We start from the raw sequence: 12,097 nt of genomic DNA on the forward strand, positions 1-12,097 counted from the left end.
ACTGGGGAGAGAAAGAAGAAGAAATGCAGGAACAGAGTCCGGACTGAGTGCGAGAGGTGGACCAGGCTCGGTGACAGATGCTGTTTGCTACCTCAGCGGGCTCTCACTGGCAGCCTTGTGGAGTAGGTACTTCTGCGATCCTAATTACGCAAAGTGGAAACTGAGGCACGGCGCTATCAAGTAACTTACCTACAGTCGGTAAAGGGTATGACCATGGCTTGCAACTAGCCCATGTGTCTCCAGAGCTCAGACTTGTAACTCACCAGACTTGCCTGCCTCTCTCTGATCTTTCACAGAATCTCAAGAACCAAGTTAATGGCCATTGAGTTGATCCCGAGACTGGTCAGCCATACAGGAGGGCCGAAGGGTTTCGGGTTTCAGAAACTTGACCTCTTTACAGAAGCAGAAAGCCTCACCTTTCTCCCGAGGGGCAGGCAGCTGGTGACTTCAAACCACCAACTCTGCTGTTCACAGCTCGGTGCATCGCCCACTGCCCCACAGGGGCGCCTTTCCATATAAAGATTAAGCTAAAAAGAAGAGCCTGTTGGTGTTTTCTCTGGAATCGCACTTAATTTTTTTAAATAACCGTGGACACTAGTTTTTGATAAAGTGTCTCTGAGTTATGAACAGAAGGAGGCAGGGACACAGAACGCTTCCTAGTGGCACTGTGGTTACAGCACACAGCTGATAATGGGGAGGTCAGTGCTTCCGACCCGCCAGTACACATGCTCGTGTGTGCACACGCACACGGACGCTTCAAAAAGTTTATGGGGGAAAAACTGGTTATCTTTTAGTTCCATTTGCCACAAACTCTTTCAGCCCCCACATTAAACACATACATGCATGCACAGAGAGAGAAGGTTGCTAGGGTCCCAGTTCATTTTATACATGCATGGTGTCTCCCCAAAGCACGTCTTTTAACGTGTCTCTGGGATCTGTGGGTGGTGGCTGCAGACACCTTCTCTCAGCAACACTTCCGTCTTTATCTGCTCAGTCCCTTCCAAGGAAAACTCTGATCGAGACAGGGGCTTCCAGACACCTGTTTGGTGGCATAGCGGTTCCTCGTTGGTCTGCTAACCACAAGGTCAGCAGTTCAAGACTAAAACCGGGTCTTCCAAAGGTATCAGCCAGGCCAGTTAACATTGAAGGCAGGGAGGTCTATAGCAATTGTCTTTGGGGATTCCCAAGGGGTAATCTGGATGGATTGTCTCAAAGAATACTGGGGGTTATTATGAAGAGTTTGTAGACAATTGAAAACTGCATGGGTTATCATAAAGTTGGGCAAGTTGGGCCTAGACGATTTGGGGTTTCCCTTCCCCCCCCCCCACTTCACAATGCATCTGCTCAAGTGGGGCAGGGTAGCAAGGGATGCCCTAGGAGAATTTCATGGGAACCTCACTTCATCAACCCGACAGACCCACCCTGGCCCCTTTCTTTTGTTCCCCAAACGCAACAGAACTTTGAAAACAAACATGATTTGAACAAATCCCTGGAGGACGCCCCAACTGTTGTTCTGACATGTGTCAATCAAAGCACAGAATCCTCCCAAGATGGTTAGAGAGACAGAAGCGCTGCCGCCTCGTCAGCCGTGTGTAGACCCAGCTGGAGATGTTGAGAAACTATAGCTTCTCCCCTTGATATGTTTGTGTAATGAAGGTGATTTTGTTGTAATACTTTTTGGCTCACCTTTGTGTGTATATGCTTTTAACATACACCTGATTATTCACACACACATATGCACACTCTTGTTGATATATCCATCTATTTGTGTCTTCTTTAAGATTCCTGTAGCAATGTTTGACAAATGTCTTCAGAGAGTCTCCTATTTTGTTAGTCTTTGTCTTAGAGATCTTTTCATTGTTGTTTTGTGGTGAATGCGGCCTCTCTGTTATGTTTTCCAATTAGCTAACACAGTTCAGTAGAAACACTATTGGGGTTTGAATGTTTCCCTTGTGTTTGGAAACTTACTGAACTCTCTTATTTGTTCCAAAGGTGGTTTGTGGGGTTTTTTAAATAGATTCTCTTGGATTTTTGTGAGTCCATGATCATGCTCTGCAGAGGGAGGGGGGGAGGGAGGAAGGGAGGGAGGGAGGGAGGGAGAGAGGGAGAGAGAGAGAGATTGGTTGATGACTTCCTTTCCAACCATCTTACCTCTTCTTCGTCTTTCCCTGTTGCCTCGCCCAAGCCCTTTAGTACCAGTGGAAAGAGGAAGCAACAGGTCTCCTACTTCAAAGAGCACACTTCTGGCATGGCACCACGAAGCATGACACATCTGTAAACTTTTGGTAACACTTTTTATCCATTAAAAACACTTCTTTCACTCCTGGGCAGAGAAGACAACCTAAGAGATTGTCTTGTGTTGTCCATTGGGCACCAATGAGACTGACTGCTCCCATCAGATTCACCGTCTGGGAAACCTTATATAGGGTTTCAACTGTGTCAGAATGGACCCTGTGGCAGTGAGTTTGGTTTGGGAATTACAATGCACCGGTGCTTTTACAGTACCAGAGCAGTGGTTCTCAACCTGTGGGTCGCGACCCCTTTGGGAGTCAAATCACCTTTTCACAGGGGTCGCCTGATCCATAACAGTAGCAAAATGACAGTGATGAAGTAGCAACGAAAATAATGTTATGGTTTGGGGTCGCCACCCCATGAGGAACTGTATGAAAAGGTCGCGGCATGAGGAAGGTTGAGAACCACTGCCGTAGTTTCTAGTTTAATCTAACCCTCTGCTGCCTTCTCTTAACAGACCTTGCTCACATGCAAACACCTTTCCATTCCTGGGATAATGATTGGGACTTCTATTTGCTTTTGCAAACGCACTGCTAAATTCATGCTACAATTGTGCATCGAGTTTACACTGGTTTTGCTTCATGAGTTGGGGCAGCAGAATCTTTACAACAGATTCAACGTTGTACATTGTAATGAGCTCTTTCTGTCATATCTTTCTTCAGTAAACGTAGTCAACAATGCTTTTCTAGAAGATTGGTCCTTTCCTCCACCTTTTCAAAAGCATTGCCTTAGGTATTTTAGAATTATTTTGACTTTTACACACCCAACTATATCTACTACCTGTGCTCCCCACCGCACCCCCCTCAATTATGCCTCAGGTTTGTCTCTGTTCCGACCGTTTGCGAGTTCTTCCATCATATGCTTTTCCCCCTCACTGCAAATTCTCCCTAGCACATAGATTTCCTTTTTCATTTAACTTAAAAAATCTTGTACTTGTAAAATCTCTAGTACTTGATAGATATTTGGCAAATATTGGTTAAATTCATAAAGGAAACAATATTTTGAGCACATATAGGGACTCAGTTCCATTAGGATCGAGATATGGTGTGTGTTCACAAAGAGCTCATAGGTGAATTGGGGAGCTGGAAGAGTAAGCAGTCCAACCCACTGCCGTTGAGTTCATTCTAACTCATGGCGACCCGGTAAGACAAGTCGCCTTGCCACCGTAGGGTTTCCAGGCCAGGGCGGTAAGTCTTTACAGAAACAGAGCAGCGTGTGGGTCCAATCCACGACTGTTTTGATTAGCAGCCGAATGCTTTAGCCACTATGTCAACCAGGATCCTTGGAAAAGGAAATAGTCAGTGACAGCTATGGTGTGAGGCCTATGACAGAGTTGAGTGCAATGAGCTGTGGGATTACAAAATAGGGTGATGTTGAGCTGGGCGTTTTAGGATGAGTAGGAGCTTGGGTCATTCAGTCGCTAGCTTAGCTCTGAACAAGGGTAGCCTCCGGTGAGGTTAGCAGTTTGAAACCACCAGCTGCTCTATGGAGAAAAGATGAGGCTTTCAACTTTGGGAAAGAGTCCTAGTCTCGGAAACTAGGAGGCTGATCTACCCCGTCCTTTAGGTTGCTATGAGTTGACAATGACTCAATGGCAGTGAGTTTGTTTGTTTGTTTTTGTTCCCTCCCCTTCTAAGGATACAGATATGCTACCGTGGACCATGCACTTCTCCAGTTCCGTGTTTCCTCCGGTGGTGTGCAGGCTGGACCAAAGAGAGCAATAATAGCGGTAGGTCCTGCTCCTTACCTTGAAGAAGACAGTTAACAAAGCCGTGTGGTGATGGCTACTCCCCAGTGGCTGGTGGCTTTGTACAGAGTCCACCCTAAGTGGAACACCAGCACAAGGATTTGAAAATAAATTGCAGGAAGGCGCTCAACTCCTTGGACAACCCCTCTCCCTTATCACCACCATCACCATCGCTGCCATCACCAAGTCTCCTCTTGGGAATAAACCCTTATCCACAAGCTGAAATGTCCCGCTCCGAAGATGTTCCGATCAGTGTGGCTTTCCATGGCCACACTCTTCATTGGACACTGACAGCATTCGAGTAATTGTCATAAGAGGCCGTCTTCATAAGCCTAGAGGGCTGAGAGCAAACACTCAGCTGTGCCTCCATCAGGACAAGCGCACAATTCCTTCTACTGTTTCAGCGACACTTATTGCGCATTTACCGCGTACTCAGGAAGGCCCTTGACAAGACGGGCTGGCCCAGTGGCTGCAACAAGGGGCTCCAACATCAGAAGCTTGTGAGGACGGCACAGGAGCAGGCAGGTTTTCATTCCATGGACCGTAGAGTCGCTATGAGTCAAAACCAACTTGATGGCACCTAGTGGATTGGACTGCTGACCACAAGGTCAGCAGTTTGAAACCACCTGCTGATCCTCCAGAGAAAGGTAAGGGTTTCTACTCCTATCAAGAGTTACAGTCTTGGAAACCCACCAAAGCTGCTCAACCCTGTCCTATCGGGTCTCTATGAGTCAGAATCAAGTCAATGGCAATAAGAGTTAACAACAATAACAGGGAGGCCTGGTTAGGCTTTGAGTTGCGAACTCCAAGGTCAGTGGTTTGAACTCACCAGCCGATGTGAAGATGGCCAGCCTTGGAAACCCACAGGAACAGTTCTGCTCTGCCCTAATAGGGTCACAGTGAGTCAGAATCCACTCGATGGCAGTGAGGCCTTTTTTTTTTTTTTTAAGGAGCCCTGGTGACGCATTGAATAAGTGCTGACTTACTAACGGAAACCTTAGTCGTTGGCACCCACCAGTGTCCCGAAGGAGACCTGGTGACCATCTCCCTTAAAAACACAGGCTTGAAACCCTGTGGGGTCAGTTCTACTTGGTCCCACGGGACCGCGAAGAGTCACATCGATAAGACACACACTCACAACAGCGGCAGAGGCTGGGCATGTATTTCCTCCCCTACTACCTCACAGCCTTCTGAGGCCAATGCTAATACCATCACCCCAGCTTACAGACAAGGAAAGGGAGCTCCCAGACCAGAGGCTAGGTGCCTGCCTGAGGAAACAGCAACACTGAGATTCGAACCCTGACCTTCGGGCTCCCAAGTTCTCCACTGCCATCTGGCCCTGAAAGCACACTCGCAGGGCCTGGGACAGAGAAGACGCTGGGAACTGACAAGTGACGTGAGCCAGCAAGCGACCGAAGAGTGGATTACCATGAAGATTAGGATACAACATGGTAGGATTGGTTTTGCTCTCATGGTAAATGTAAAGCAAGTAACAAATGTGTGTGTGTGTGAGTGCGTGTGGGGGGTGGGGTGGGGGCGGTGGATGTGAGTGAAAGAGAGAGAAGCCTGGGAAAGAACACGATAGACATTTCTGAAATGATCTTCATGTGTTCTATCTTGATAAGGGTTTGAGTTACATGGGCAGATGCCTATGTCAGACTCACCAAACGCACACTTCTGATGTGGGTGCTTGGCCGCATGTAAATTTTACATCAAAAAGAAGAAAAAAAACCAACAAATTCTAATTACCGCTGTGCACGCTGAAGAATCGCAGGGAGAGTGAGAGAAGGCTGCCACTGGGCATGTATCATCAAAGGAAATCGACCACCGAGAAGGACTGATGGAGGGATAGAGAGAGTGGAACGTGAATGGAGGGGATCCAGGTGGCAGGCATACAGGTGTTCAATGTAAGCGCTTCCCAGCATTGTTTATTAACCTGTCACAAGAACATCAAGAAGGAAAACACTGAGACAGCGGCAAATGTGTGTCAACAGGGCTGTGCCTAGCACTTGGGCCGGCCTCCTGCCAGTTCCCACGCTTCCCCTTTAAAAGAAGGACAGACAGTCCTTCAGCCTTCGTCCCTCCGCCCTCCCCCTTCCCATCCGGAGAAATAGCAACAAATGCTGGCGCTGTGCTGGCAGTGAATTCCTGCTCAGGTTTCAAGACTCTGTTCCACACTCCCCTCCTCCAGCACGCTCTGCTCGCTCTGTGCAGAATCAGCTGTGTAGAGTTATAGGGAGGAGTCTGAGGGTGCAATTCACTGAGATCTTGGCTGTTGATCTAAAGGCTGGCTGTTTGAATACACCCGGAGGCTCTGCGGGAGCAAGACCTGGCGATCCGCTTCCCTAAAGATTCCGGCCAAGAAATCCACGGGGTGGGGGTTGGGGAGGGTCTCCCTGTCCTCGAGGTCACTATGAGTCAGAATGGAGTGGAGGACACTTCACAACCACTGAGCTGTGTGGTGAGCCTCCTCACCTAGACAGAGCCTCAGCCTCGGGAAGCAAGAACCTGACCTAGGTTCTTGCCCGCCCAGCCCTCTCTGGCCCAGGGTCGTTGGGTGAATGTAGAAACAGAGACAGGAAAATGTGGTCAGTGTCCATGAATAAAGGGGAGTGTTCCCCCTACCAACTGTTTTCCGTGGTGTCCAGTTGCCTTGTGGATACGAAGGACCCACAGCTCACCAGGGGCCTCGGGGGATGCCCTCCGCCAGGCACCCCATCCAACCTGTTCCCTGGGAGAGCAGGGAGCGGAGGGAAAGCCGATGTGCGCGCTGGGGCTGCTGGCATGGCTGTGCATTTGCAGCGGCCTTGTTTGTGTCTCCTTTTGTTCTTTGTGCTTCTCAGAGAGTAACCAGAGAAGGAGACCACGGCACCTAAAGAAATTTGAGTTTTTGAATGCCTGATTCCCATCTGAAATGTCACTTGCACGTGAAGTCTGTGGCCCTGAGTTGCTGTGGCAACCTCAGCAGCACTCTTTGCCTGGAGTGACAAAGGGGCCCTTTGTTAGCTGGGAGGCCAGGTCTGGGTGCGGGGACATCCTATTCAGCCAGTCCTCACAAAGGAGCCCACGTCCCCCTCTCTGAGCCGGGCTGGTCGCTGGCCCGATGGTGGCTGCGTGGCTGACAACCTTCCTGGTGGGGCACCGGGGACAGACCCCATCTCAGAGGATGGGCATCTTTGAGCCAAAGTGGTTTGGTTTTGTTTCTCCCCCTCCCTGTGCTGCTGGGAAGGACTCCACGCATCTCCCCGGAAGGGAGATGAGAATGAGATGCCCAATCTTAATCGAATCTCCTAAACGTGGTGATTATGAAATGGCCACTCCAGCAGCAGAGGGGTGAGCACATGAGGGGCTTCAAACTTTACCAGGCTGCCCGGGCCTGGCCAGTGTCCTTGAAAGAGGTCCATTTTGGCCCCTGGCTCTGTAGTGGCCTCAGTCCCCAAGAGCAGAGGGCTCCAGAGAAGGGCAGCCACTCCCTGGCCTCCTCTGTACTCAGGTCAAATCTGAAAGCCCCAGAATCATTCAACTTTGGACTTTCCTGCCCACTCTGCGTGGATGCCCAGTCACCTCCGAGCCAGGCGGGAACCCAGCATCCTGACCCCAAGACCTAGCCTCTGCCAGGTCACAGATGAGTGGTGGACAGTCCCCAGGCCCAAGGTGCAGCCCACACATGGGTCCCCCTGCCTCCACCCATTGGAATGTTGGAGAAGTATTCACCACCCAAACCACACCTACTGCTGTCAGTCAATGCCAACTCCTAGGACCCTGCAGGACAGAAAGGGCCCCACCAGTCTTCCAAGGCTGGAATCTTTCTGGAGACAGATGACCTCATCTCTCTCCCTCAGAGCAACCTATGGGTTCGAGAAGCTAACCTTTCCATTCACAACCCAGTGCTCAACCCACCACCCCGCCAGGGCTCCCCAACTCCCACCAGCCCACTGTAATCGAGTCGATTCTGACTGCTAGAGATCCGAGAGGACCGAACAGAACTGCCCCCGTGGGTTTCCAAGCCTGTAACTCTTCATAGGAGTAGAAAGCGAGAAAGCTTCATCTTTCTCTCGCGGAGAGACTGGTGGATTTGAACGGCTGACCTTGAAGTTAACAGATCTCCAGGGCTGCTAGGCACCCCCTCACCCTCTTCCTATCAAATGTGTTTTGTGTCTGCTGATCCGTGCATCTGATTGCATGACTTCGCTTGCCCGCTTACCCGGTGCTCTGCCAGACCTTGATTGGACAGGTCCTTCCTAGGCCCCCTTTAGGCTCCTCCTTCTACGTCCCACCATCCTTGCCCCCACCAGAATCATCATGGCACATTCCTCTCTCAGACTGGAAGCTCCCCCACAACAGGACCTATACCTGGTTCACCCTGCACCTAGGCCCCCCACAGTGCCTGACCTGGGGCATGTACTCAGAAGATACACCTGGGCTCCAAAAAAGTGAGCCACGGAATGGAAGTCAAAGAGAACGGAATCTTTTCCAAGAGCTGCTCATAACCTCTCATATTTGGGGCACCAGGGAATCATGAATGAATGAATGAATGAATCCATTGACATGGACTCATCATATCCTGGCTGTTGGTGAAGGATACAGGATATAACAGGAGAGGGCATGGATGCAGCTGGAGAGACCATGCCCCAGGGATGGCCATAGCAGCCAGGCTGGGTATCTCAAAGCCAAGGCAACCCCACACTGTTGTGCACTGAGAAAAGAGAGTGGACGGAACGAACAGCTAGCCCGGGTTTCACTCGTTGCGTCCTGTGGCCATGCCTGTAATCCTTCCACATAAAGCAACAGCAAGATCAGCTTGCCAAGGTGCCAGTACCTTGGGTACCTATTCCAAGGGGTGGCCAGCAGAAGTCTTAGAATAACAGGCAGCAAATGGTGAGGAGACCAATCCCAAAGAGAGACCATGCAACAATAGGGCATGCAAACAGCCCTAGAGGGTCCTTAGCGGGTGCGTAGACCACCAGGATCTCTGAGCATCCACTCCCCAGTGCACTCAGGAACTCCACTTTCGGTCCCAAGGGGTGGAAGCATTGCAACGGAGCAGGGTAAGCCCTCAGCGTTCAAGGGCACGCTGCATTGAGAGAGAAGGTAAGGCGGGAGGGGATAGACAAGGAGACACGGAGGGGGTTCTGGGTTTGGAGGTCTCTGGGGGATGGGCTAGGGATGAGACAATGATTTCTACTAGTGGGGCATCTGAGTTTGATATGAAGGACTGCCCATGAGTCCAGGAGTGTTGGCTGAGTCCTCAGGTCAGAAAATAGGGCAGCAGACTAGCACCTAAATTTGGGGCTGAGGGGGCAACTAGACCATGATCTTCAAGGGTAGGGATGGAGTCTGCCTACTCTCCCAGGCACCAGGCCTGCTCCTCACACATAGATATGATACATATTTAAGACTTTAAAAGTATTTGTTTAATCAGTGACTAAATTAATCATACCACTGATCACATGCCCTGGATCTCTGTGAATGCTGTCCATGAATGACTGGGAAGTCTGCGTGGGGAGAAAACCGCAGTGTAGGGGAGCGGGGGGAGTTGTTGGCTGTAGAAAATGAGTTAGTTAGAGTACCACCAGCTGTTAAGCTCCAAGTTTCCATGGTGTAACATCATAGTATTTCCTGCTCAGGGAAGAGTCCAATCTAGTTGCTCCCTGTTACTTCCATGTGGTGACTCAGGGATCCAGGCTTCTTCTGCCTTAGCCTCCTCCATCAACCAGGGCCTTGGGGTGTTTTGCATTCTTAGGGTCGGTAGAGTAGAGAAATTCTGTGAGCTTCCTAAAAGCCCCAGCCAGGAAGCCACCCACTACTTCTGATCAAGCATTAAGAACTAGTTCTACACCTAAGACTAGCTACAAGGCAGCCTAGGAAATGCAGTTCCTGGCCGGAGAAGCGCTTCCTCAGAACAAGTTGGCATCAGTGGAGGCACAACCACAACGATGGGTTCACTGCCACAGAAGGTGGCATGAACGAGGATGGCCGGGGACCCTGGGCACAAGCTGGAGGCTGTAAGCAAGGGCAGGAACAGCCACCATTTGACAGCTGAATGTCGAAGAGACCGGAGTGCATGGGAGGACAGGTGCAGGGCAGAGGAATGCTGGCTCTTAGAGGAGAGTCAGAGTGAGGGACTGTCTTTGTCTCACCCACCGCTTGCTACATTTGATCCTCCTGCGAGGCTGTGCCTGGAGCCCGGGCACTGTGGGTGAGGCCAGGATTAGAACTCAGGACATCTGATCCTAGTCCTGTGTTGGCAGGTCTTACCACTAAATCTCAATGGACCCTCCGGAACACCACCCCCGAGGTTACATCATCACAGAAGCAAGCATCATGGGTAGCCCATTGCTGATCTTTCCAGGATTGGAGGGTGCAAAGGTGCATCTGGATGGGGTGTATCCTTAGATGACAGCTCAGAGGGGACCTAGCTCCCCCAGTGCCTGGTAGGGGTGGGGTGGAGTGGAGAGGGGTCTAGGTCAGACTCACCCTGCTGTGTTTGGAATTCCTCAGCAATTCCCTGACAGAGCACAAGCTCTTTGAATTCATCTTTTACAACATTGTCCACTCGGCTCTCTTTGTTATGTTTCCCTTGCTCCTGAAGCTGTGCCCAGACAAGCAATGGGCTGCTTGTAACGTGACCGTTGGTTAAATAACTTTCTGTGATAAGATTTGCCCCCATATGCTTTTCCTTGACCTTGCAGCCTAAAAGCAAGTGCCTGAAAGGCAACTGTTCTCAGCCACTTTGAAACAGAGTTTCGGGGGGAGGGGTTCACCCTGGACGTTGGTGACCCTGGCCATGGGCCTCCCATTAGGTGAGCTCAGGCTCAAGGATGGTCAGTGCTGGACCCCCATGCCCGGAGTGTCTCTGACTGTCCTGAAAGACAATGACCTGGAGTTGACAGAGAATCCCACCGTGATTTCCTGTGGCTTTTCAATCCCATCTTCCCCACATGGCCCGAAAATGCAGATTGGCATGCATGTGCAGGGCCAGCATCCGGTACCCAGCGCCTAGCAGGGTCCCGCTGAGAGCAGGACTCAAGAAATCGTTTGCTAAGAGAATGAACCAATTACCGTAAGTAACAATCCTCACCGTGAGCTTTGGGGCATGGCATTCTTTCCTGAAAACCGGGACAGGGCAAGGCAAGACCTTCCCCATAACAAGGAGGAGTAAAGTGACAGGACAGTGACCTGAGATACCTCCCAAACCCTTCACCCCTGGTACCTTATCTGTGCTCTGACTCCACGCCCTACCTGTGGCTCCCAATTGCACCTGTTGCTGCTCCCAATCTTCACATCTCAACCTCAACTCACCCTCCAACCCTGAGTCCCGCTTAGTCCTCCCACACCAGCTCTTTCCCCTCTCCCTCCAGCGGTCCCTATTCTCTGGGTTATGGATGGAATTACACCCACCCTGGCTCCGAAACCTGCAAGATCTTTCTCTGGACCTCGGAGTAGTGGGCTCGTGGGACTCTTCCTGGACCCCATCAAAACCCAGTGTGGGGCAAGGAGCAAGAGTGTCCAGGGTGAACCACAGAGAGGGAGAGTGGGGAGACACTTGTCCTACCCGGGAGCTATCCCAGACTAGTGGGGGCTGAGGGAGGCAGAGTCCTGCAGGGAAGGTTTGGGATAAAGGCTCTTCCTCCCTTTACCCCAAAGTCTTTAATTGACCTCCAAGTTCACTGCTCCCCAACATTAATGTAAATGATACTAATCCTTTCTCATAGGTGTATTTACAATTTCTATCTTCCTTGTTGGCATTTCCCTTGATTATTTCTTCTGCCCTATTTTTTTCTTTCTTTTTTAAATCATTTTATTGGGGGCTCATAAAACTCTTATCACAATCCATTCATCCATCCATTGTGTCAAGGACCTTTGTACATTTGTTGCCATCATCATTCTCAAAGCATTTTCTTTCTACTTGAGTCCTTGGTATCAGCTCCTCATTTTTCCCCTCCCTCCCCGCTCCCCCCTCCCTCATTAGCCCTTGATAATTTATAAATTATTATTTTGTCATGTCTTACACTGTCCGACATCTCCCTACACCCACTTTTCTGTTGCCCATCCCCA

Source organism: Tenrec ecaudatus, chromosome 12 (assembly GCF_050624435.1).
Source record: "Tenrec ecaudatus isolate mTenEca1 chromosome 12, mTenEca1.hap1, whole genome shotgun sequence".
Lineage (NCBI taxonomy): Eukaryota > Metazoa > Chordata > Mammalia > Afrosoricida > Tenrecidae > Tenrec > Tenrec ecaudatus.